At 37.0% G+C, this 22,840-nt stretch overlaps 1 protein-coding gene across 4 annotated transcripts in view; it reads right to left on the bottom strand.

Moving 5' to 3' along the window:
• The window catches only part of HIVEP2 (human immunodeficiency virus type I enhancer binding protein 2), a 286,897-nt gene extending 264,723 nt beyond the window's left edge, over positions 1–22,174 (bottom strand). For 2 of the 4 annotated variants that reach the window (XM_027850627.1, XM_027850633.1), the window contains exon 1: positions 21,949–22,174. The gene's annotated coding sequence lies outside the window, so the exon portion shown is untranslated. Of the gene's footprint in view, positions 1–13,679; positions 13,754–16,942; positions 17,114–21,948 lie in introns of those variants that run through there. The other 2 variants (XM_027850628.1, XM_027850630.1) reach the window with 2 other exon arrangements.
• Positions 22,175–22,840: the final 666 nt, after the last annotated feature.

Genomic DNA, 22,840 nt, shown 5'->3' with positions numbered 1-22,840 from the left:
TAAAGGAATAGGCACCGACCCTAGAAAAATTGTGAAGTAGGTTATTTTTGGCATAAGTAACCTCAGCATTGCTTTTAAACATTTCTTAGAAACTCTCCTCCCCTCCCCGCCATGACAACCCTGTCCTCACCCCCATTTAGCATCAATAGGTTCACCACTGCAAAGATTATTTAGTCCACTTCTCGGCCTCCTCCTCAAATTAGTTTATCTGTATCAAATTCACTTTGGGCAATACTCTTCTTTCTGCTAATTTGATAAACTTGTCCTGTGCCAATGTGCTAATGAGTTTTTGTTTTAACCCACCCAGTTGATATATCTGTATTTCAACATGAGCTTTCCAAAGATAATACCTTATCGAAAAACAAAATCAAGACAACCCCTATTCCATATATAGTGAAGTCAGATGCTATTGAGAATATATAAATAACATATATATACACGTGTTATATATGTACTATATGCATCTACATATAGATATATGTATATGTATGTGGATATATTTCTATATATATGTGTGTGTGCATGTATGTATAACAGGGGCAGCTAGGTGACACAGTGGATAGAGGATGAGGCCTGGAGTGAGGAAGATCTTATTTCAAATCTGGCCTCAGACACTTAGTAACTGTGTGATCATGGGCAAGTCACTTAATCCCTGTTTGCCTCAGTTCCTCATCTGTAAAATGGGGACATAATAGACAAGGAAATGGAAAACCACTCCAGTATCTTTGCCAAGAAAACCCTTCGGACAAAAAAGTTCATGGAGTCACATAGAGATGGACACAACTCAACAACTCAACAACAACAAAAGTTCCTGACTCCAGTCCCAGGGCTCTATCCTATGCTACCTAGCTGCCCTCTCCCCCTTTCTTCTAGAGTCTAGGACAAAATATGAACTTATTAGCCTGGCATTCAAGATCCTCCACCGTCTGTCTGGCCCCAACTAACATTTCCAGTCTTATTTAACTTTAATCCCCTCTCACATGTAATATACCACTAAAATTGGACTGCTACCTACTGTCTAAATACACTGAATGCCTTTCTTATCTCCCCTTTTTAGAATCATTATCTTCCTTCAAGGCTCAGCTCAGGTGCTTCCTCCTCTGTGTAGTCTTCTTAGATTTCCTGAATTACTAGTGTCCTCTCCCTCCTCAAATTACTTTGTATTTACTTATCTGAGTTGCTAGATTCTAGTGCTTTGTGTTATCTTTCTAATAAGTAAAGAGGTCAGATGATCGGAAGATTTCAACTTGGAAGGGACTCCAGAGATCATTTGGTTCAACTCCCTCATTTTACAGATGAGGAAACGTAGGCCCAGCAAAGTTAAGTGAGTTTCCTAAAGTCAAAAGGTAGCAGGTATCATTGCAGAGGTATACTGTGCTGATTTTCAAACACAAATCAGTAAGAATTCTAATAGAAGAAAAATTATTGTCCCCCACTCCCATAGCTAAAAATGTATCACCAAACACCTTGAAAATCTGAGCAGATGTGTCCAAATAAGCATAACTGGATAGATACAGTATTAAAAGTAAATGAAATCCAGATTGTAAATAGTAGCCTAAGTTTTCTGAATGAACACAATCTTGTATTTTCTACTGATGCCATAAGAATAACATATTTACATCAGAGTGTAAATGTTAAGCACATGTAAAAAAGTGGACAGTAATGCAATTTGGTGTAACACCATCAACTAAGTTATAAGATTCTTTGTGTATGTATATAAAATGTTAAAATTTATGACATGATGTTATCATTGGATATAAAATCATACTACTCTCTATCCTATAAATGCCAGTGTCTCCCAATTACCTCTAGGATCAATCTTCGATTTGGATCTAAAGCTCTTTACAACCTGACCTCAACCTACCTTTGCTGCCTCACTATACGTTACTCCCCTTTCACATTCTACAGTTCACCTAACCTGCCTTTTTTACTTTTCCTCACACACTATACTCTGTCTCCTGCTATTGTACCACAATAACTAAAAAACACTCTATCTTCATCTCTCCCTCTTAGAAAACCGAGTTTCCTTCAAGATTCAGCTTAAATATTACTTTCTGCCTCAAGGTCCTAATCCCTACAGTTACTAGTGATGCTCCCAGAAATGAGCTAGTAAATATTTAATGACTAGCTCTTTAAAAAAAAAATTGCACACAAGACACACTTTCAAGTTTAATCTGTATTTATTAACACTTTCTCCATCACTTTCTTAAGTCTAGACAATCAACAAAATAATACAACTCTATAATTTGTAGTGTTTGCTGATTTCCAAGGTGTAAATCCTCATACCAAAAAATTAACAATTGACTCTCAATCAGTACAAGCTTGTTCAAGCCCACCTGTGGACTCTCCCCTTAAATCTCTAAATCTATTACATTTTGATCCATCATAGGCATTTAATTAATGCTGGTTGATTAATTGGCTGACACCAACTTCTGCATAGGAGGAAATAAATAAAAAAACAGTGTCACTATTGTCTAGCAAGTTATAAGATTTACTAACAACAGAAACAGGGCAGCTAGGTGGCTCAGTATATACAGTGCCAGGCCTGGAGTCAGGAAGACCTGAGTTCAAATACAGCCTCAGACACTAGCTGTGTGACTCTGGGCAAGTCACTTAACCCTGTTTGCCTCCATTTCCTCATCTGTGAAATGAACTTGAAAAGGAAATGGCAAATCACTCCAGTACCTCTGCCAAGAAAATCCCTAACAGGGTCACAAAGAGTCAGGCATGACTGAAAATGGATGAAAAATAACAACAATAAATTCACCAATCAGTTACAAAGGATCTACTATATGAAAAGCACTGTTAGGCATTGAACATAAAAAGGGTAAAAAAAAAAAAAGAAGAAGAAATGACATAGGCCCTGTCTTCCAAGACATTACAATCTAGGCAAGGGGGACTACAAAAGTATACAAATAACAATACAAAGTAGAGCACAATAGAGGCAGATGGGTGGCTTGGTGGATAGAGAATTGGGCTTGTAGCCAAGAAGACTTGAGTTCAAATCTGGTCTCAGATACTTACTAGCTATGTGACCCTGGGCAAGTCACTTAACCCTGTTTGCCTCAGTTTCCTCATCTGTAAAATGAACTGGAGAAGAAAACTGTAAGCAATTCCATTATCTTTGCCAAGAAAACCTCAAAAAGGGTCACTGAGAGTTGGACATGACTGAAATGACTGAACAACAAACAATAAAAACAAATTTTCTTGTATAATGTATACCATTTATTAATCAAATATTTTCATAGTATTAAATGTAAATCTCAATGTTGTTTCTTTGTTTTTTTTTAAATTAGGAACATCCATCAATCACTGCCACTTCTTCCATTAAATCATGTCTGTTGGTTTGTAATTAATTATTTTAAACTTCAAATTACTGCCCAAGCTAACTAAAGATTGAGCTCAAAATTCTGGTTTGCTAATATATACTGAAAATTATGTCATACTATGTCATTGTTCTTACACTATTATTGCATAATAATAGTGTCCTACCCTAGTGATGTCAAACTCAAATAGAAACAGATCCCCATTTCATAATGACTTAGAAAACCATAAATTACATTATCCACATTTTATTGCATTTTTATTTATTTTATTAAACATTTCCCAAATATAATTTTATCTGGTCTGGACATCCCAGAATTCTGTGAGTCACTGTGAGTTCAACTATTGTCATAAAATAATATCTTATACTTTTCTGCTGTTATTGTCTAAAAGAAAATAATAAAGTCTTATAAGCTACTACAGACTATGAGTTCAAGTGAAATAAAGCAATGTTGTGAATTATCAAGTTTTGAACAAGTAATAAATGAATAAAATGGAAATTTTGAATAACTTAATAAAATTCTACTCTTCCTGGTTACTGACACTCATCAATATCTAAAGCATCATCATTGTCATGCCAGTTAAGAAGAGCTTTCAAACTGGAAAAAATGTTTCACTGGGTAGCAGACTTTTTTGGGGGGAGGGGGGAACTCCTCCCTGCAGCTGCAGGAATAGTTTAAAAGATGAGGCAACTGAGAGTAGTGTCATGTTTGGCTCTCCATGGTTAGAAGTATGTTAAGAGAGCTCATGATGACAACCAAGTAGAACATATGTTCACCTCATTTAATGGAAAATAATGACATGGATTTGGATTTTAAGTTCCCCAAGATGTTATAAAACAGGACTAACGTTTCCCATGCTGTTACTGGACAATATTATAACTCCTTAAGTACTTCAATGCTTAAACAATATGTGGTTCCCACATGGGTATTCCCCCTACCAATCTTAATTACAATTCCTCTACAACTTGATAAAGGATCTTCAGTGATTGTTGTAGCTAAAAGATTCATGATAGAATCAGAGTTAGAAGGGACCTTAGAAGTTGTCCAATCCAATCCCCTTATTTTTCAAAGAAGGAAACTGGGTTGGAGAGATGTTAAGAGATTTGCCTAGTGTCACATAGATAAGAAGTATCTGAGATAAGATTTGAACCCAATCTTGGAAACTTCTGACTAAAAATCTACTAAGACAATCTTAAATCCAATCTGACAATGAGTACATTCAAACTGAGCAAGGCTAGTCCTAAGACAATAACTACATAGTTCTGTACTTAAATCTTTTCTAGCTTAGTAGAACCTGTCAAAGCTGGAACTCCACTAGCATATCCTTGGAAAACCCAGATCACCGCTGTGCCAAAATTATACAGCAAAGGAGAACATCAGTGATACAACTGTTTAAATAATGAATTTTAAAACTTACTTGGTAATTATTATCTGGTTTATGACACCATCTGCTTTACAGTTGTATTATGATAGAAATAATAAATTAGCTACCAATTAACAAGCTTGTAGTACTTATTAAGTGCCTACTAAAGAGCAGGCACTATGATGGGTTTTGAAGATACAAATGAAAAATCAAAACTATGCCTGCACTCAATGAGCATACAGTCTCCTGATTCTACCTACATATTTCCTAAATATCAATCTGGGTGATTGCCAGGCTGTCCCTAATATCTTCCTTAGATTTTCAGTGGTCTTTCACAAAGGAGGTGTAGTGGTATAGTTTCACAATATGACTGGGATAAAGAATGTAGACAAATAGCCTTTATGAGTGAGTTAAATTGGGCAATATCCTTTTTCACCAATTGACCTTTTGTCTTTCATTTGCTGTATTTCTTGAGAGTTAGTATACAAAGGAATTTGGCACCAAGGAGAAATAATAATAACCAAATCATCCAGACACTCTTCTTTCTCAGTTCCACATCTTATTTTGGTCCCATATAGCAAGGCTGGATTATTTTTACATACCCAATATCTTTGCAAGACAGAAGCTCAGTTCAAAACCAAATGGAAAATACTCAACAGAATGAAGACAAGTATAGAAAAAGAAAAGAATCATTTAAAGGAATAGAGGAAGGGTTGGATTAAGTATGAACCTTTTATGAAAAGCATCAAGTTCCGCCAATTACCGGTGTGCTTCACAGTCTTTGGCTCTAGAGAGATTCATTTCTACTTCAGTATTTCCAAAACAAGTCTTTTTTGTTTTGTTTTGTTTTGTTTTCTCATAGGTTGGATAAGAAGGTATAACCTTGTCTTTATTAAGTAGACCTCAGCATAAATTACCTATGCCTTTTTTGATTTATTTCAAGGCTTAGATAACTACCAAGTTCTATATGTGGAACTGCAAAAATGCTGGAAACTATAAGCAGGACTGAATGCTATGAATTCTCTCATGCAGGAGGATATAACCCCTGAATAACCATGGTTAGGACTCTCTGTAACTTATCCTTCAGGTTTTGGATAAAATCCAAGACGTTGGTGAATGGAACTTTGCTTATCTAGGACTACATTTAACAGGCTACTTCTCTTTTTATGACCCTTTCTATATTTAATACTCAATAAAGACTAAATAATCACAAGTTCAAAAATGACTGCTAAATATATTATCTAAATTCAAATTGAAATGAAACACACAAATTGATTACGTTACAGTCCTATACCTTCCCACTCCTACCCCCAAACCCCACACACACACATACACACACATGGATCCTTCTCCTGAGACAGAAACTGTAGCTGAAGATCTCCTAAAGTAAGTTAAAAATGATATGGAGAGAGTATTTCCCCAAAGCTAAAGTAGAAACTTTCAAGAAGTGATAGCTGGTTTGACTAATACAGGCTCACACTCACAATTCCCATTAAATAAGTATCTTTCTCCTCTTCTTCATCAAAAGTTAACTGTTCTAAGAAACATATGTCTATTTGAATCCTCACCATGCCCATTATTAATAAATCATGACATTTTTGTGCCACCCTCAATCTGTGCTGCTAGATTGTGCTCCTTGGGGAGTAGTGACTTTTCTTATAAATATTGCATTTCCATATCTAAATTAGGAGGGTATTTGTAGTAACTTTTGTCATTCATTTTGATTCTGTCATTATTTATATAAAATCATTTTTCAAAGCTTCCATGTAGCCCAAGAAACTTCACAAAAAGCCATATTATGAATTATCAGAGAACAAAAAAAATTAGGCAAATCTCAATTTATAATAAGATGAAGGCCATTATCAGTTCTAGACTTCTTATAATGTATGGCTTATATCCACATGGTCCCAGATATAGTTATGTGTATGTGTGCATGTATATAAAAATTGTTCCGAACTGAATTTAACATTAGGCCAACGTGGTTTGGAAAAATGACCAAAGTCAAAAAGAATGTAACTTTATCTCCATTCATTCTCTACTTCCTGATAATGTTCACTTTTCTAAGTCAAAAAGTAGCAATAGTCACATCCAATGTAAAACCCATATATATTAAGCAGGAATTCAAATACACAAATGTAATAATATTTTTAAATATTTTATTGTATTATTTTCATAATTCATTTTTATTGCTTTATTTTCTTTAAGAGGTCATAAAAAAAAGTGTAGAATGGACAGCTCCAGGAACTGACATTTTCTATATGGTCTGCACCTGTAGACTTCACAGTTGAGCATTTCTTTTAAGTTTTATTGATGCCTTCAGTGTCCATGATCTTTCACATATATATTGTTGGGGTGGGGGCGGAGATTGTCTGCTATACCTTTCAATTAGGAATCAAACTGAAATTGTTCTCTGAAGAGATGAATAGAAAATCGGGGGCGGGTGAAAATCAACAAATATAAATACCACATAAGACCACCATAAGACCATTAGACTTGAAAGGGAACTTATAGGCAAGTGGATGGTGGACCTGGAGTCAGGAAGACCTAAGTTCAAATCTGGTCTCAGACATTTCAAGCTGTGTAACCCTAAGCAAGTCACTTAACCTCTGTCTGACTTGGTATGTAAAATGGGAATAAGAATAACAATAGCACCTACTTCCCAAGGTTGTTGTGAGAATTGAATGAAATAATATTTGTAAAGTGCTTTGCAAATCTTAAAGCCCTGTGTAAGTTTTACTTATTTATTTTAATATCATTACATCCAAGCATACAATATAATGGCATCCAATCCAAGCCTCTCATTTTACAGACTGATGCTTGGGAAGGTGATGTAACTTGTCTACAATTACTCAGGATTTGAACTGGAGCCCTTGCACTCCAAATCTATCACACCACTAACCCAAATTCCAAAGCCATCACTCTTTCCATTGCAGTAAGATGTTTCTCTAGTAAAAGGAAAATTATACATTCTATGTAGCTCCAAGGAAAAGAGATATTAATTCATCCAACAAAATCTTATTGGGTGGCCGCCACATATGAAGCATTATACAAGACCCAAAAGGAGAATTCAAAATGAATAAGAGATAACTTCTCAGTCCACAAGGAGTTTAGAGTTTAGTTGAAGTTGACAAAATATTTATACAAATAAATGTGATGCTAAGTAGCATGTGACAGGTGGATAAAAAAGCATGAAATCTGATTCAGAGGAAGGAAAGGTCACTTCTTACTGGAGGAGGCCAAGAAAAGGTTCATAGAAAAGAAAGCATTTCTTTGAGTTGGATCTTGAAGAATAGTTGGAATTCAACAAGTGAAAAGTTACAGGGAAACCCATTTGTGGCTCGACATGAGAAGGAAAAAAAATTTGTTTAAACAATTATAGCTCTTACAAAGTGGAATGGATTTCTTTGTGAAATAGGTAGTCACTGTTCAGATAGAAGCTCAATGAATATGTTTAAATAGCAAGGATGTAGTAGAGGATATTTTTATATTGGGTTGAGAATTGAACCAGATGATTTCTCAGATGCCTTCCAACTTGAAGATATTATGGAAGAATAGTTCAACCCTCTCATTACATGTACAAGGTCCAAGAAGAGTGAAGTGATTTACTTAAAAAAAAAATTAAAACCTGAAATGCTTGTTATTAGCTAAGCTGAAATAAAATCTGAGTTTCCTGACTTCCAGGGCAATGCTCCTTCAAGCCCACTCTGCTACTTCAATGAGTAAACCAGTAAATGTTGAACAACCAGCTCTCCAAAAACATAGGACCCATTTTTAAGTTTAATCCTTATTAACAAATCATTTTCTCTATCATTTTAAGTCTAGATGTCTAGACAACCAACAAAATTCATCAAAATTTTAATTAATTAATTAAAATTAATCAAAACCTGATCTGTAGTATTTGTCCACTTCTAAGGCATACATGCTCACATTGAAAATTTAACAATCAGCTCTTCAGCATGTATGAGCTGGCTCCAGCATATGTCTGGCTACTTCACTACAGGTTGTGTTGTTATACAGCATAGAACAGAAAGGTACTAAGTTGTCTTTATGCATGAGTAAAGCTCAGATTCCTGTTCTTGGCATTCATGACCCTCCACAGTCTATCTCCTGCCCACCTTTCCAGGCTTATCTTCCACTGCTTCTTCACATACTCGGTTCCAGACAAACCCAGGTATTTTCTGTTCCTGAAATCTATCAGCAATACTATCAGTTACTTATTTTCAAAATCGTTAATTTTTTACCTTTGCCTTTTTTTCCTCACTCACTCCTTCATATCTAATTGATTCTCATCTTGCCCCTTCTATATTACAAACAACATATTTCTTACATTTGTTCCATTTTCTCTATCCCCTATGCTACCACCCTATTATAGGTTCTCTTTACCACCTATGGGGAATATAACCCAACCTTCATAAAGGTATAAACACACAGAACTGATCATGTGACTCCTTCTCAAAGCCCTTCAATGGCTTCTTCTTGTAAAGATCAAGCTCTATGCTGGCATTCTCCACAGTCTGGCACCTTATGTCACACTACTTCCTTCCATACATGATAACTTCAGATAAAATGGAGTATTTGCCTTCCCCAAAATGCCCCGTGTTGTCTTGTCAATTTATTTTGCTTATTCCATTCTCTATATCTAGAATGTCCCACTTTGTATTCCCTTGATCTTCATCTATTGAAATACTATCCACCTTTCAAAGTCCAGTTCAAATGTCATCTCTTAAATGAAGCTTCCTCAATATTCCTAATCAATAATGTTCAATCCTTCTTCCTTCAAATGCCACATAGCACCGAGTTTATGTGTTACTAAAGTACTTATCATGTGTCATTTTGTATCTCAGGTATTGTTTATGTGTCACTGACTATAGGTCTATGAGAAAAGGGACTTTCATTAAATTTTCATGTTCCAGTGTCTTGCACAGTGCTCTACATAAAGTAGGCCAATTAATAAGTATTAAAAATTTATTGAAGTTAATTCCAAATGACCTCCAAAGTCCTCTGTCTCATCCACTTTCCACATATCAATATTGCTATGCAAGATCAATCAATATTGCTATGCTATGTTCTACTGAATGAATGAATCACTATACATGTGAGCAAGTTTGTTTAACTGGACACTCTAAAAGGTTCCTTAACTCTCTAGTTTGCAAAAGTAACTTTCACTAAATCACCACTCTGGTGCCCTAAATTGTACCCTACTGACCAAAAGAATGAATATTCCTTTTGAAATATTTAATTGACACAGACAGCATGGTGATAGAAAGAGGAGTAGACTGAGCCTGAAGAATTTTATTGGAATCCTGGCCCTAATACTTTCTAGCTGCATGATCATGGAACAGAATGCAGTTCAGAATACTAAAATTAACTACCTTGAAGGGTTATTGTTATGAAAGTCCAAGTTTAAGGTCTGTAAATCTTAAAATACCATATAAATGGGAGTTGTAATTTATTCAGTCACATGATCTGCCAAATTAGAAAAAAAAAAGTATTCAAGAAAGTCTAAATTAAACAAAAGAATGTAAGATCAAAAGGATATTCCCAGAGTGCTTCTGAACATTCCCAAAGTCTAAAGGATCATACCAGGCCATATCCTTTCTGTTGGATGGATGGATGGATGAATGAATGAATCTGATAAACAAACAAGTTAAACAACACGTGTTAAATCAGATACTTTGAAACTATCTTAACTTTCTGTTATTTGTAAAATAGACCAAGTATTTAATATCCTTTTTTATTGCTACGTATTTGGTTACATAGTCTACAGCTACAAAGAAGTTTGGTTCTGTAGTAGCAAGTTACTTACTAGAAGATGCAGGATTTTGTAAATACAGTACCTAAACTGACAAGATGGCAACTCCTTTATAACTTGGTAGATGATTTTTGGCCAGAAAAGTTCATTGACCTTTGGCCAACTAGCCGAATTTTTCTGAATGTAGCTAAACTGGTCCTTGTTAACAGGTATACAATATTTGGGTATTCAAAATCTAGGACCTGCCAGAGCTTGTGTTATAAAATGTCAGTGTGGCAGAGCAGATAATGTGATGCACCAGCAGTTAGGAGCACACACATACAGAGATCCTCTGCCTTAGACACTTACTGGTTCTGTGATGATGGGCAGGACCTCTCTGAGCCTCAGGTTTCTATGCTATAACATGGGGATAATAATGGCACCTGCCTCCCTGGTTACTGCAAAGAATAGATGAGAGAAGACACGCAAAGCACTTTGCAAACCTTAAAGTCCTATATAATAATGAAAATTCCTGGCATAGCTTCAAGAACTCTGGGTCACCTCCATTCCATAATGAAGTCTCAGAGGATGACTTCAGTGGATAAGTAGCATATCCCCAATAGCTAATTACACTGAAAATTCCACCCAATAAGCATTAATTAATCACCTACTATGTGCAAGGCCATACCCTGCAAATGTATCCCTGAGGATGCAAATATAAAACAAAAAAATGCTAGCAATCAATAACACCACCATTGCTAACTTCAGCGTGTTTTGTATTCATTCTTCATAATTGTTCCCTTCCTTTCTCATCAACTAGGAAAATTGTAAAGGGGAAAAAAAAGTCAGCAAGCTAATTTCATCAAGCTCTTTAGCTTATTTTCTCTGACCATAAAAAGTTTTCCAGGTCTGATATTAATATCTATTGTGGTTATTTGTTGTCCCTATCGGATTCAGTATTATTAAACTCCTACAAAAAAGACCCCAAATCAACAATGACTGTGAATTCAAAGAATTTTAAATTTACATTTCCTTCTTGAGCAATTGCATGGCATATCCATCACAAAGTTTGGGGATTTTTTAAAAAGAAATTTTTGCTTAACAACACAATGATAAATGCCTTGGATGTAATCAATCCATTTCCATACCAAAAAGTAGGTGTAATTTTCTTAATGTTTTGGTTGCACATTGACAATACTGATGCACACAGAAATGTTACTTCAAGATTTATACTTGCTAAAAAATAAAAAAGAAAGATTTATACTTGCTGAACACTTTTTTCTGAAAACAATAATATATGCTTTAATAAAGTATATTAATAGCAGTCAATTATTTTGAAAGAACACAGCTAGTGCTTTTCACAAGTATATTGTTTTATATTGAACTTTTTAGGGAACTAAATTATTCTTAGTTCATATATAGTGTTACTTGACATACTGAAAACAAGAGGTGTTCAATTTTTCATCAGTAAATTATTGTACAATCCCTGAAGTTTATTATCAACAAAAAGCCATTTTTCAGATGAAGAAATAAAAAATGCAAGACAGGCAAAACCACTTTGAAAATTTATAATGGCACACTCCTAAAAAGAGAAATGAGAGTGAACCTCCCACTCTTTTTGCAGTGGTGGGGGGACTCCAGGTGTGGAACATTGCATGTCATGGCAGACCTGCTTGATATGTTGGTTAGTTTTGCTGAACTACTTGTTTTTGTTTTAATTTTTCTTTTTATTTCTTGTTCTTTGGTATAAGGGATGGCTCTCTATCCTTTATAAGGGAGGGATATATCTGGAGTACTAATGCCATCCAAGCCCATTCCACCTCTTTCACTAAAGGCACTTATTATCTGACAGTAGTGGGCTCCATGCATGATGGCACTACTTTCCCCAAGACTTCTTGTCAAAAAAGTGGATAGAGGCCTTTCCACTTTCTTGTACTGCACCTTATTGCTACTCTATCTGTCTCTCTGTCTGTCACACACACACACACACACACACACACACACACACACACACACATTGAACAAGATGATCTTTAAGGCCCCTTCCAGCTCTAAATCTTATGATCATTTCATAAGACCACAGCACAAAGACCATACTCCCCATGCTTGCTACAAAGAAATCAGTCAAGCTTCTTTTTGACCACTCATTCCTTGGCTGTCACAGTCTATGGAAGTCAAAGGGCAGGGCCCTCCTGCCTCAATTGTTGACTGACTATATGTGTGAGGACAATGATTGAAATTGGTCATTTTCTCAAGTGTATCTTGTAGGTAGAGTATGGTCAGTGGTGCTTGAGTGGAAAAACATTGACTTGTATTTGACTGTGACAAGGAGGGTTTGGAACTGCTGCTTCCCTCAGAACATTATCTTATCAAACACTGTGATATGTAAATATATGTATGTGCATATAAGTATATAAACATATGTGTTTATACCAATAAGACTGAAAACTTCTAGGGAATTGGCCTATGATTTTCTGCTGATAGGAGAGGAGAGGAAATGTGCAATTTAGTAATTTTCATTAGTGGTTGTTAAAGGTTTGGTTTGATAGATATTGATTCTGAAACTAAGTTCCTACCACTGGGGAAAAAATAGGAAGAAGCACAATGATTGGATTACCAAATAAGACTAATGCAAAATGATCAGAAATTAAATACCTAGGAAGAAAATAAGCCATATCACTGGTAGTTTATTTGTTCCTTAAATGTTTATGGTTCTGTCAATACAGTAAGAGAAAGCAACTAATTCAGCATTTCAGGTGACCAGTATAGATACCCAACCTTTATAATTCAGAGTCACGTGTATATATAGCTTAGATTCTGGTTTCTATATTAATCATACACAATGATGGAATTAACTTGAACATTAAACTGACTTTGAGGTGTAGAAACACAGCCTGATTATGCTAAATATTCAATAAAATTAAAATTTACATCCTTTATATGAAAAAAATTAATAATAACTCTACTGTGAGATATAATAGTTAAAAAAAAACCTTAATCATTGAAAACATCAAGAATCCCTATAATATTTTTAGTCAAATCCTCACATTATCTCTAGGTTCTTATCCCTATCTCTTCTTTCCTCAAAAGATAATTGCAATGCTTCCTCAAATTTGAACCCCTCATCTTTCCATATTGATTGAACACCTCTACATGGACTCCTATGGTCATGAATTTAATGCAAAAAATTATTACCAAATTTTAGAAATAATTTTTTTAAATAAATGTGGCAATTATGTTTTATTTTTAATAAGCTTACCAAGTTGACAATGAACTAATAAAAGTGTCTGGCTCTTCCTTATATTATCACAATTGTAGTCACATGCTCTATAACTGCAAGATAAAATTCACATCAAAAGCATACATCACAACATAAGTACTAAAATGTCATAATTTTCAGATCAATTAAGAATGCATAAAGTAATTTCAATCTAATAGTTCCTATTCACCAGCTAAAATTAATATTTCCTACTGACAACCTTGCTATCTGTACATCTTCCAAAAGAAGTAAAAAACTTGTAATTCACATCAACTTTTTAATGAACAGTTACCTCCATTCAAATGAACTTCCCTATAACATTCCTCGTATAGAATTTGACATGCCCACTATTTTAAAAGAAATACTTTCTGCCACGTTCATGAGAATTAACCTTGCATCTTTAGTAATGGTAGTTTGTACTTAGACTTTAAACACCTGTTGAAAAACAACTGTGGAAAAATTGGAGGTATTTTCACTAAAGTAAATATAAATTAGGGTGTGTCTACCTTTACCTACTACCAGGCTTCAAAAGCACATTTTTGTTGAGCTTTTGAAATCAAGTGAATCTTCCATGAAAGCAACATAAATAAGGATAGCTTCACTGAATCTGCCACTTTCTTTTTCAGAAGAAAATAAAATGAAGCCACCAGGTAAATAATTGCCAAGGAAAGCATTCTTATTTCAAATAGCTCTACACTAGACCATTTTTTGAGTGTAGGCATGATTTAGGTAATGACTAACAGGTTGTAATTTGCATTGACCTTAATATAACTACTTTTCTATCCCTTAAACTTTTTCACAAATAGATGGTAAGTGGTTAAATCTATTTCTATCCCAGAAATAATTTTATATTTAGATGCTTGACAATCAAAGTGAGCTATTCTCTATGTATATTTTCTGGAGTAAGAAAAGTTTCCTGGATATTAGTTATTAACTGTTGTTATCTTTAAACAATACTTCACATTAAAAAAAAAAAGTTCAGAAAATCAATCATCATAACACTGAACGCTGAATTTGGCCTCACATTTTGGCCAAGTTTTGGTTTTTGGTTTTTTTGCCATTCTTTTTTTAAATGTTATCTTCAACAACAACAATTAAGAGTTGGTCCACTAACAGAAGTGGAAGAATTCCTATGTGCCTTGAATGGCAGAGTACACTCAGTAAAAGATTAATGACTACTGAATGAATGAAAATATAATGAAATAGATTAAAAATCAAAATTAAAATTTTCCCAAAAATGCAATGATTATGCTCACAGAACACATTGACATTTTTTACTAGTGACATCATATCTTACTCTTCTATAGCCATGTCTAAGAGACCACATCTGCATGAAAAATGAAAATCAATCAATCAACAAGCATTTGAGTGCCTTCTATGTGCCAGGAACTGTGGGATACAGAAATAAAAGTGAAATTATTTCTGCCCTTAAGGAACTTCCAATCTAGCCTGGATAAGACAACGTGTGTGTGTGTGTGTGTGTGTGTGTGTGTGTGTGTGTGTGTGTGTGTATGTACTTGAGAAATCTATATGAGGTAATTTTTGAAGGAAGACACTAACATTTGGGGGAAAGGAATCAGGAAAGGTACATGTAGAAAGTAGATTGATTCTGTTTTGAGACTTGAAGGAAACTAGAAATTCTAGGAGGTGAGAAGAGGAGGAGAGTACCTTCCAGGGATAGGAGACAAAAAAGGCCCAGAGACAAGAGATGGAATGTCATGTATAAGGAGTAGTAAGAAACAGAGAGAAGGAGGTGAAGAGATGCGAGGATGGGAGAGGGGAGGGGAGTTAAGGGAAGAGGAGAGGAGATGGGTCATGCAAAGGACAACCAAAGGGGAGAAGTGTCATGAAAAAAGAGGAGAAAGAGTTCCAAAAATGTAGTTTTTTATATTGTGCATGCAAAAACACATCTAGAAAAATGGATTTTATATATATATATATTATATATATATATATTCATGGAGAGCTTTGACAACACAAAGAATCCACTATTGACCATTTTTATTGGTATGTTGCACCTGAGTGTGGGTCATTAAACACTTAAAGCATATAGTCAATCTAAACAGAGATCAAAATTTTATTCTTTTTTTTTGTCATTTCTTCCAAACTTGGCCTGCAAGCAATGCTACTCTTCTAGCCAGCCTATGCCAGTGCTCTCAGAGATCTCAGAGACCAGAGCTGCAGAGCTCCAGCTATTTGGTGATGGCAGTGGCAAGCTGCAGGCTAAATATAGAGTGACTGAGGCTCCTCCACCTCCAAAGCCCTCCTACAGTACTTCCTCTCCAGTGGCATAATTAAGACAGAGTGAGTACACCATCTGTCCTGGGATATACTACAGATTAAAGATGTTGGGACCAAGTGCTTCTTGACCCTAAAATAAGCTCCTCTTGTGACCCAGAAGTGATGGATCACACTTCAAGTTCAGCAAATCTCCCTGTTGCCAATGACTACCTGCCCCTCCCAACACAACCCCATCTGACACTCTCCCCAACATGAACACCCTCTCCTCCCATATACACACTCATTAAACTTATTCAACTTGACTGCTTTTCCTCAAGAACATAGTTTTTGGAATCCACCCTGGTGGACATGGACCTTGGAATCTACTGATAGTTATGTCTAACTCTGACCTTCTCTCCTTAAAATCTGCTGCAACACTGATGACTAAGGTTAGGAAGCACTGAAAAAATCCTTCACGGTTAGTTTGGTGGTTCAATTCAATTCAACCAACCAACTATAACTAAGTCTCTACCACATGCTATTGTGCTAGACGATTGGGATGCCAAAAGAAAAAAAAAATGGAAAGAGGCATAGTCCTTGCTTTCAAGGAGATTATAATCTAATGGTTCACTACATAATTGCCAACTCTCACTTTCGGTTTGCACTGTTAGACACAGGTGCTAAATTTTAACTGAATTTGCCAATAGATCAGATAAAGTATATTTTTAAAGAGCCTCCCAGGGTGGGATGCATGCCAAATTATTAGCTTTATTAGTTCACAACCCAAATCAACCATGAACAAAATCCTAGATTACCTGAATACAGTTCTGAGATATTTATGTTAGATTTGCTTATATCAAGACTGGCACACATGTAATCTCAGAGAAGCCAAAGACTGAAAGGTTCAATAAGACCAAACCGTTCTTCTTTCCCTGGAGATCATAAGATAATAGATATTTCTAATATCTATTTCTAAAGTACTTTGAGTTTTACAAACCATCTTTCTCACAACTCAGAAAGGTAGTGAGTGCAAATATTATTACCTTCATTTGATGATTAAGGAAACTGATGCTTAGGGAACACGAATAACTTGTTCAAGTTCATCCAGCTAGAATGCATCTGAGATAAGATTTGAATTCTGGCCTTATGACTTCAGTTCCAACATTTATTCCACAGAACTATCTCTCAGATATTCAACCAAGGTGATTTATGACATGATAATAGGTAAAGATGTGCTGCAAATAATTAAGAGGTATTTAATATCGATAAATCCAAATATTCAAATTTCATTTCCTGTTAGCATCACTAGTAAACCTTGAGAAAAACAATCATTTTAATCACAGAAGGTGGCAAGCCTGATCAAGTATTTGGAGTCTTGTCAGGATCATATTTGACCTCCTCAAAATAACCACACCTTGAATCTTCTCAGTTTAACTTTTTCTCTTCAGGTAAAATATTCTATTCAATCCTATTCAAAGTCCATTCACAGCTATTACTATTAAGGGGGTGGCTGATTTACATCCTTCAATTTAGTTTCTGATAACCTGAGTTTTGGGCAGGTAGGTGGTGCAGTGGAGAAAGCACCAGGCCTAGGGTCCTGGGGTGACTCATTTTCTTTGTGAGTTCAAATCTAGCCTCAGTGTGTACCTGGCCAAGTCACTTAACTCTGTTTGCCTCAGTTTCCTCATCTGTCAAATGAGCCGGAGAAGGAAATGGCAAGCCACTCCATTATCTTTGCCAAGAAAACCCCAAATATGTCAGACACAACTGACCAACAATCTGAGTTTTGCCTAACAAACAACAAAACAGGATATAAATATATCAGGAATGGAAAATATACACTTTCTGGACAGTATGGTATGAAGTTACTCAGAAACACTAAGCAAAGTTCATTGGATCAGATGAGAAACTTTCCTCTGCTCCTTTTTCAGTGACATCAAATTTGCAACCTTCTTCTAAAAACTTTAAGTCAGAACTTTAAGCAACTTGATATTTCAGGTTATGGATTCAGGACCTGGGAGTATTTCCTCATTGTAGTTCTTGAGTGATGATTTAAATTGTACACTCTTTCTCTACCCAGAGGACTAAAGTCAGGCCTACTGTGGTCTGCTGACACCTACCAAGGATCAAAATACACAAATACTATTTATTAACAAATTTCCTTCCATACTAAAACTTAGAATGACTTTGGTGGCCATTCTTCACCATCACTTATGATCTTCATCAATTTCCATTTCTCACACATAGTTATAGCCACAAGAATCATGATATTTTATCAAAAAATTTTACTTCTCAAAGAATTGGCACCATTCTGCCAGGCATTATTTTCTTACATTATTTCTGTTTTCTGGAAGACTTTTGCTACATAGCTTGAATTTCAAATCCTCTCATCATTGTTTGTAACTTAGGGTGAGGGAAAGAGAGTTACAGGGGAAAAAAAATTCACATTAATTTCTGTTGAACTGAAGGTCATAAAATGTCCTACTCAAAAATGTTTTCATTTCAATTTTGAAAAGCAGTTTCATAAGATATGTGTATTTCCAGGCTTTGTATAATAGCCCATACTTGAAAAGGCTAATGTTGGTTGGTAACCATTGTCAAAGATTCAAACTGAATTTATTTTAACTCTGTGTCAAGTAAGGTTATGTTTGAAGTCACATTAAAAAAAAAAGTGGAAAATGCTCAGTATGCCTGTCTAATTGTGAACAGTGACCAAGTGCCAAATACTCAAGCAGACACATGTACCATTATTCCATATGGAATACCTGTATACATGTAGCCCTCTGTTTTGTTTTCATAGTAACAAGAAGGTTTGCAAACAAATCTCACATAAAGAGGGTTTGATCAATCAAAAAATTCTTCAGGCTAATCTTTCACTGTAACTATACAGTATGACTTGGTTAATTGATAATTTATACTAAATCTACTTTAACATTTCAAATCTAACAAACATATACAAAATACTATCCCTACTTTACGTAGTGCTATATCAAAGATTTCCAAGAGATCCGAATAAGTCAAAATTAGTGATGTTTTAAATTTTCTATCCCTATCAATCCTATTACTTAGATAATCATCTCCAATTCAAATCAAAATCTTTACAATAAGAGAAATATTCAATATAACAATAGTATCAAATTAGGCCAGCAACTTGAAATCTGAACAAGTATCTTAACAGAAATATAACAACAACATTTTAATTTTCAGTGTTTCATGGCTGACCTAAATTCAAGGACAAGGTAACTATTGACTGGTATATCTTTTCAGAAGATTCAGCATTGTAACATTGATTTTTACTGCATATCACAAATATACTGCACATTTCTAACCTAGTGGTCAAAAAAGATTATGGCACTTGTAAAAAAAAAAAAAACAAACCAACAAACCCTGTTATATTAAGTTAATGTAAATGCATATTCTGTGCATTCTTACATTTTTCACTATAAAAAATATTAATTCATCTTCTATCTAATGCTCTAGTATCAAGATTAATACTCTTCATAGTAACAATACACTATATGATTTTTTTGCAGTTAACAATGAAAAGGCAATATGGTTTTTATGTATGTTGTTTTTGATAAATCATTCTGTTTACATCCTAAATACTCCCCAAGAGAAAAAATATATTTTGACCTCTATTTGGTTAAAATAATGTTGTTACAACACTATATCAGGTGAAAAAATATAACTTTTATTAGAGGCATATAAACAAATTTAAATATTCAAAAGGATTTGGTTTTCTAAGGGAAAAAGAAACTAGTACTGAAGGAAATGTTTCTAATAAAGTTAAATGGCCTTTTCTGGGAGACTGGATCAGTGAAAATGTAATTAATACCGATCTAATTAATATTTCAAGTAATTTCTGGGCTTGATTATAGAGTACAAAGAAACAACTGTACTGAAGAGAAAAATCAATAATCCCTGATTATTGTTTTTCAGTATGTGGAGGGGGGTGTAGGAAGAATTATCTGGTAAATTATTGAGAGTCTACACTTTCCCCACTAAAAAAAAAAAGTATTAACATCTGAAAGTAAAACTGAGTTATTTTTATAATGACAGAAAAGGAAGGGAAAAATCTGTTCAAATGCCGATTACAATAAAGGTCCTGTAAACAAGCCCTTTTATGTTTGTCTTAGGCCTAAATAATATGCAAAGAGATGGATAAGGGTTTTTGCCATGTCAGTTGTGCACATATAGATATCTGTGTACATTCTGAGGCATTACAGGTGTCCTAAAGTGTCTAAATGAAACTGATTTTAGGAGCTTCCTTTGGCTCTGCTCCTCATAAATCTGTTCCACGAATTCCCACTACCTGTTTCCCTTCATAAGAAACTGCCTGCACCTGGGACCCTATCTCTATTCGGCAGCCCCAGTGTTAAAAGGATAAGAGACTTGAAAGTATTCCCCATCCTCCAGCCCTATTTTCCTCAACCTCTTCGTCCCAATGCCCGCCCATTAGGGAGAGGGCAGGCTTCTGCAGTCCCCCTAGTTAGCTTTCAAGTCTAGGCATAGCGTCGGGAACCACTTGAAGAATTCTCTTCCCCCTCCTCCTTCTCAGGGGGCTAAGCCCTTGAAGGAGAACACCAACTGACAGCTTCTGACCTTTTCTCCTTCCATATAATTCAGTCTAGGTCTGTTGGGATAGCATTTTCTCATGTCATCTGCTTCACTCGATATGTGTTATATAATAAGAGAGCGCGAGAGAGACAGAGACAGATCGAGAGAGAAGAGAAAGACGGAGAGAGACAGGCAGATCTATATAAAATACAGATATCTGCGATAACAGCTAGGGTTTAAAAGCTGGTCTGGACTCTTTCTCCATTAAACACCATAAACAGCACACACATACCCAAACCGAGGGAACAATGTTTTTCTGTGTTTTGCCCCCACCTACACCAGACCTACAAAAAGGAAAGGGAGGAGGGGGCAGGGAGCCTAAGAGCAGCAGCCCGAGCAGCGGCGGGGGCAGCCGGGGCGGCCGCGGCAGCAGCAGCAGCAGCGGCCGCGGCAGCAGCAGCGGCAGCAACAGAAACATCTGCTTTGATAAGCAGCGGCCGAAGCTGCCGCGGCGGCCGAGAGCCCCTCGTTAACCCCCTTCCTGTGGCTGCAACACGTCATGGAACATTCCCGGAACGGGCCAACGTTCCACCCACTTCAGGGAACAGACATAAAGGCGCAGACACAGATCCCCACGGTGCACAGCACAAACACACATGTCCTCCTGTCCCCGGTCAGAAACATACACATAAACACACATGCAAACCGCCCCCATCCTTCTCCACGCGCCCCCGTCTATCCCCTCCCCACCCCCATACAAAACCAACACTGCAGCCAGTACACCAGGAAAGGGAAAACGCTCTGCCTGAACCTTCCATCAAGTCAGCCCCCTCCTTCCTCCCTTCCTTCCTTCCTTCCTTCCTTCCTTCCTTCCTTCCTTCCTCCCTTCCTTCCTTCATTCTTTCCTTCCTTGGGAGGAGAAAGTCACAGAAATTCCACTACCAAAAAAAAAAAAAGACAAAAACAAACACTACAACACCAACACCTATTTTTCTGTCTCTCCATCACACCCCCAAGAGGACCTCATCCTCCTCTGTCTCCCTTCCCCCCCTCCCATACCCCCAATCTCGACTGCTACCTTGCAACGGGGACAGGCAGCAGCAGCAGCAGCAGCAGTAGCCGTGTGTGCGCTGTGCATGTCTCTCATTAGTAACCATGCACATTCCTCCCTCCACCTCTCCCGAGTCCCCCCCCTTCCGAGAGGACATTACGCAAACCAGCCTCCCCCTAATCTGCATAGATTTACAGCCAGGGTATTCCCCACATTTCCTAACACGCCAGAGACCTTCCCCCTAGATTTCCTCTCCCCTTAGTCTACACACACACACACACACACACACACACACACACACACACACACACATCCTCACCCCAAAGAAACCTCAGCAAGAGGGGAGAGATGGGGGGGGCAGAGAATATTTCTAACCTAAAGTAAAACATACGAATCATAGAGATAAAAAAGGAAAAACGCATCTCTGAGGAGGTGACTTACCTATCGGATGGCTAGCCTACAGTCCCCGTTTCTTTCCCAAATGATGGATACACCCTCAATGCACCCCGAGGCAGCACCCAACAACCCAAAGTATATGGATTTTTGAAAGAGAGGAGAAGACCTTGTAAGTTGCTCCAGTTCAGCCCGTAGCTTCAACGTCCAAGACACAACTTGGCAAATACTTGTGCCACAGTCAGGAAAGATTTTTTTTTTTAAAGACCCTCCTCTTCTTAAGAAAGACAGCACTCCCCCGGCGTCCCCCTTTCCTCTCCACTCCCACACCTCCCGCCTGCCCGCCTCCCCGCCTCTCTTCCGCAAGCCCCTCCGGCGGCTGTCAGCTCCTGGCCGGCTCCGAGTGACAGGGGCAGGAGGAGGGGGAGCGAGGAAGGGGGATCCTCGCAGCAGCTGCTGCTGCTGCTCACCTGGAAAGTCACCGTGGAGGAGGAAGAGAAGGAGGAGGAGGAGGAGGAGGAGGAGGAAGAGGAGGAGGAAAAACCCCCTGGTGCCCTTGTTCTTTCTGCTGCTGTGGTTGCTCCTTGCTAAGCTTGTGCGTGTTGGGGGGTGTCTGGTAGCATTTCCTTAAGGACAGAGGGAGGTAGGGAAGAGATCCCGACAGCCAAGGCTCCTCTTTCCTTTATTTATTTTCTTATACTGTACACAGAGCGACAGACATAAGGTGAAGCTGGGCTTGAGAGGGAGAAGAGAGGCCAGAGCCGCAGTTTTCTGGATGGGGGAGCAGCAGCCTTTCTGATCTGTAGTCAGACAGGCTTATTCCTGGCAGCACTTCCCAGAACAGAAGTTACAAGGAGAAGTGAGAGAGGGAGAGAGGGAGCGCGGCCGAGAGGGAGAGGGAGAGAGAGAGAGAGAGAGAGAGAGAGAGAGAGAGAGAGAG

This window comes from Vombatus ursinus, unplaced genomic scaffold, assembly GCF_900497805.2.
Source record: "Vombatus ursinus unplaced genomic scaffold, bare-nosed wombat genome assembly UNPS02009132.1, whole genome shotgun sequence".
Taxonomy (NCBI): Eukaryota; Metazoa; Chordata; class Mammalia; order Diprotodontia; family Vombatidae; genus Vombatus; species Vombatus ursinus.
Note: the sequence above shows the minus strand (reverse complement) of the source record. Positions and strands in the feature narration are given on the sequence as shown.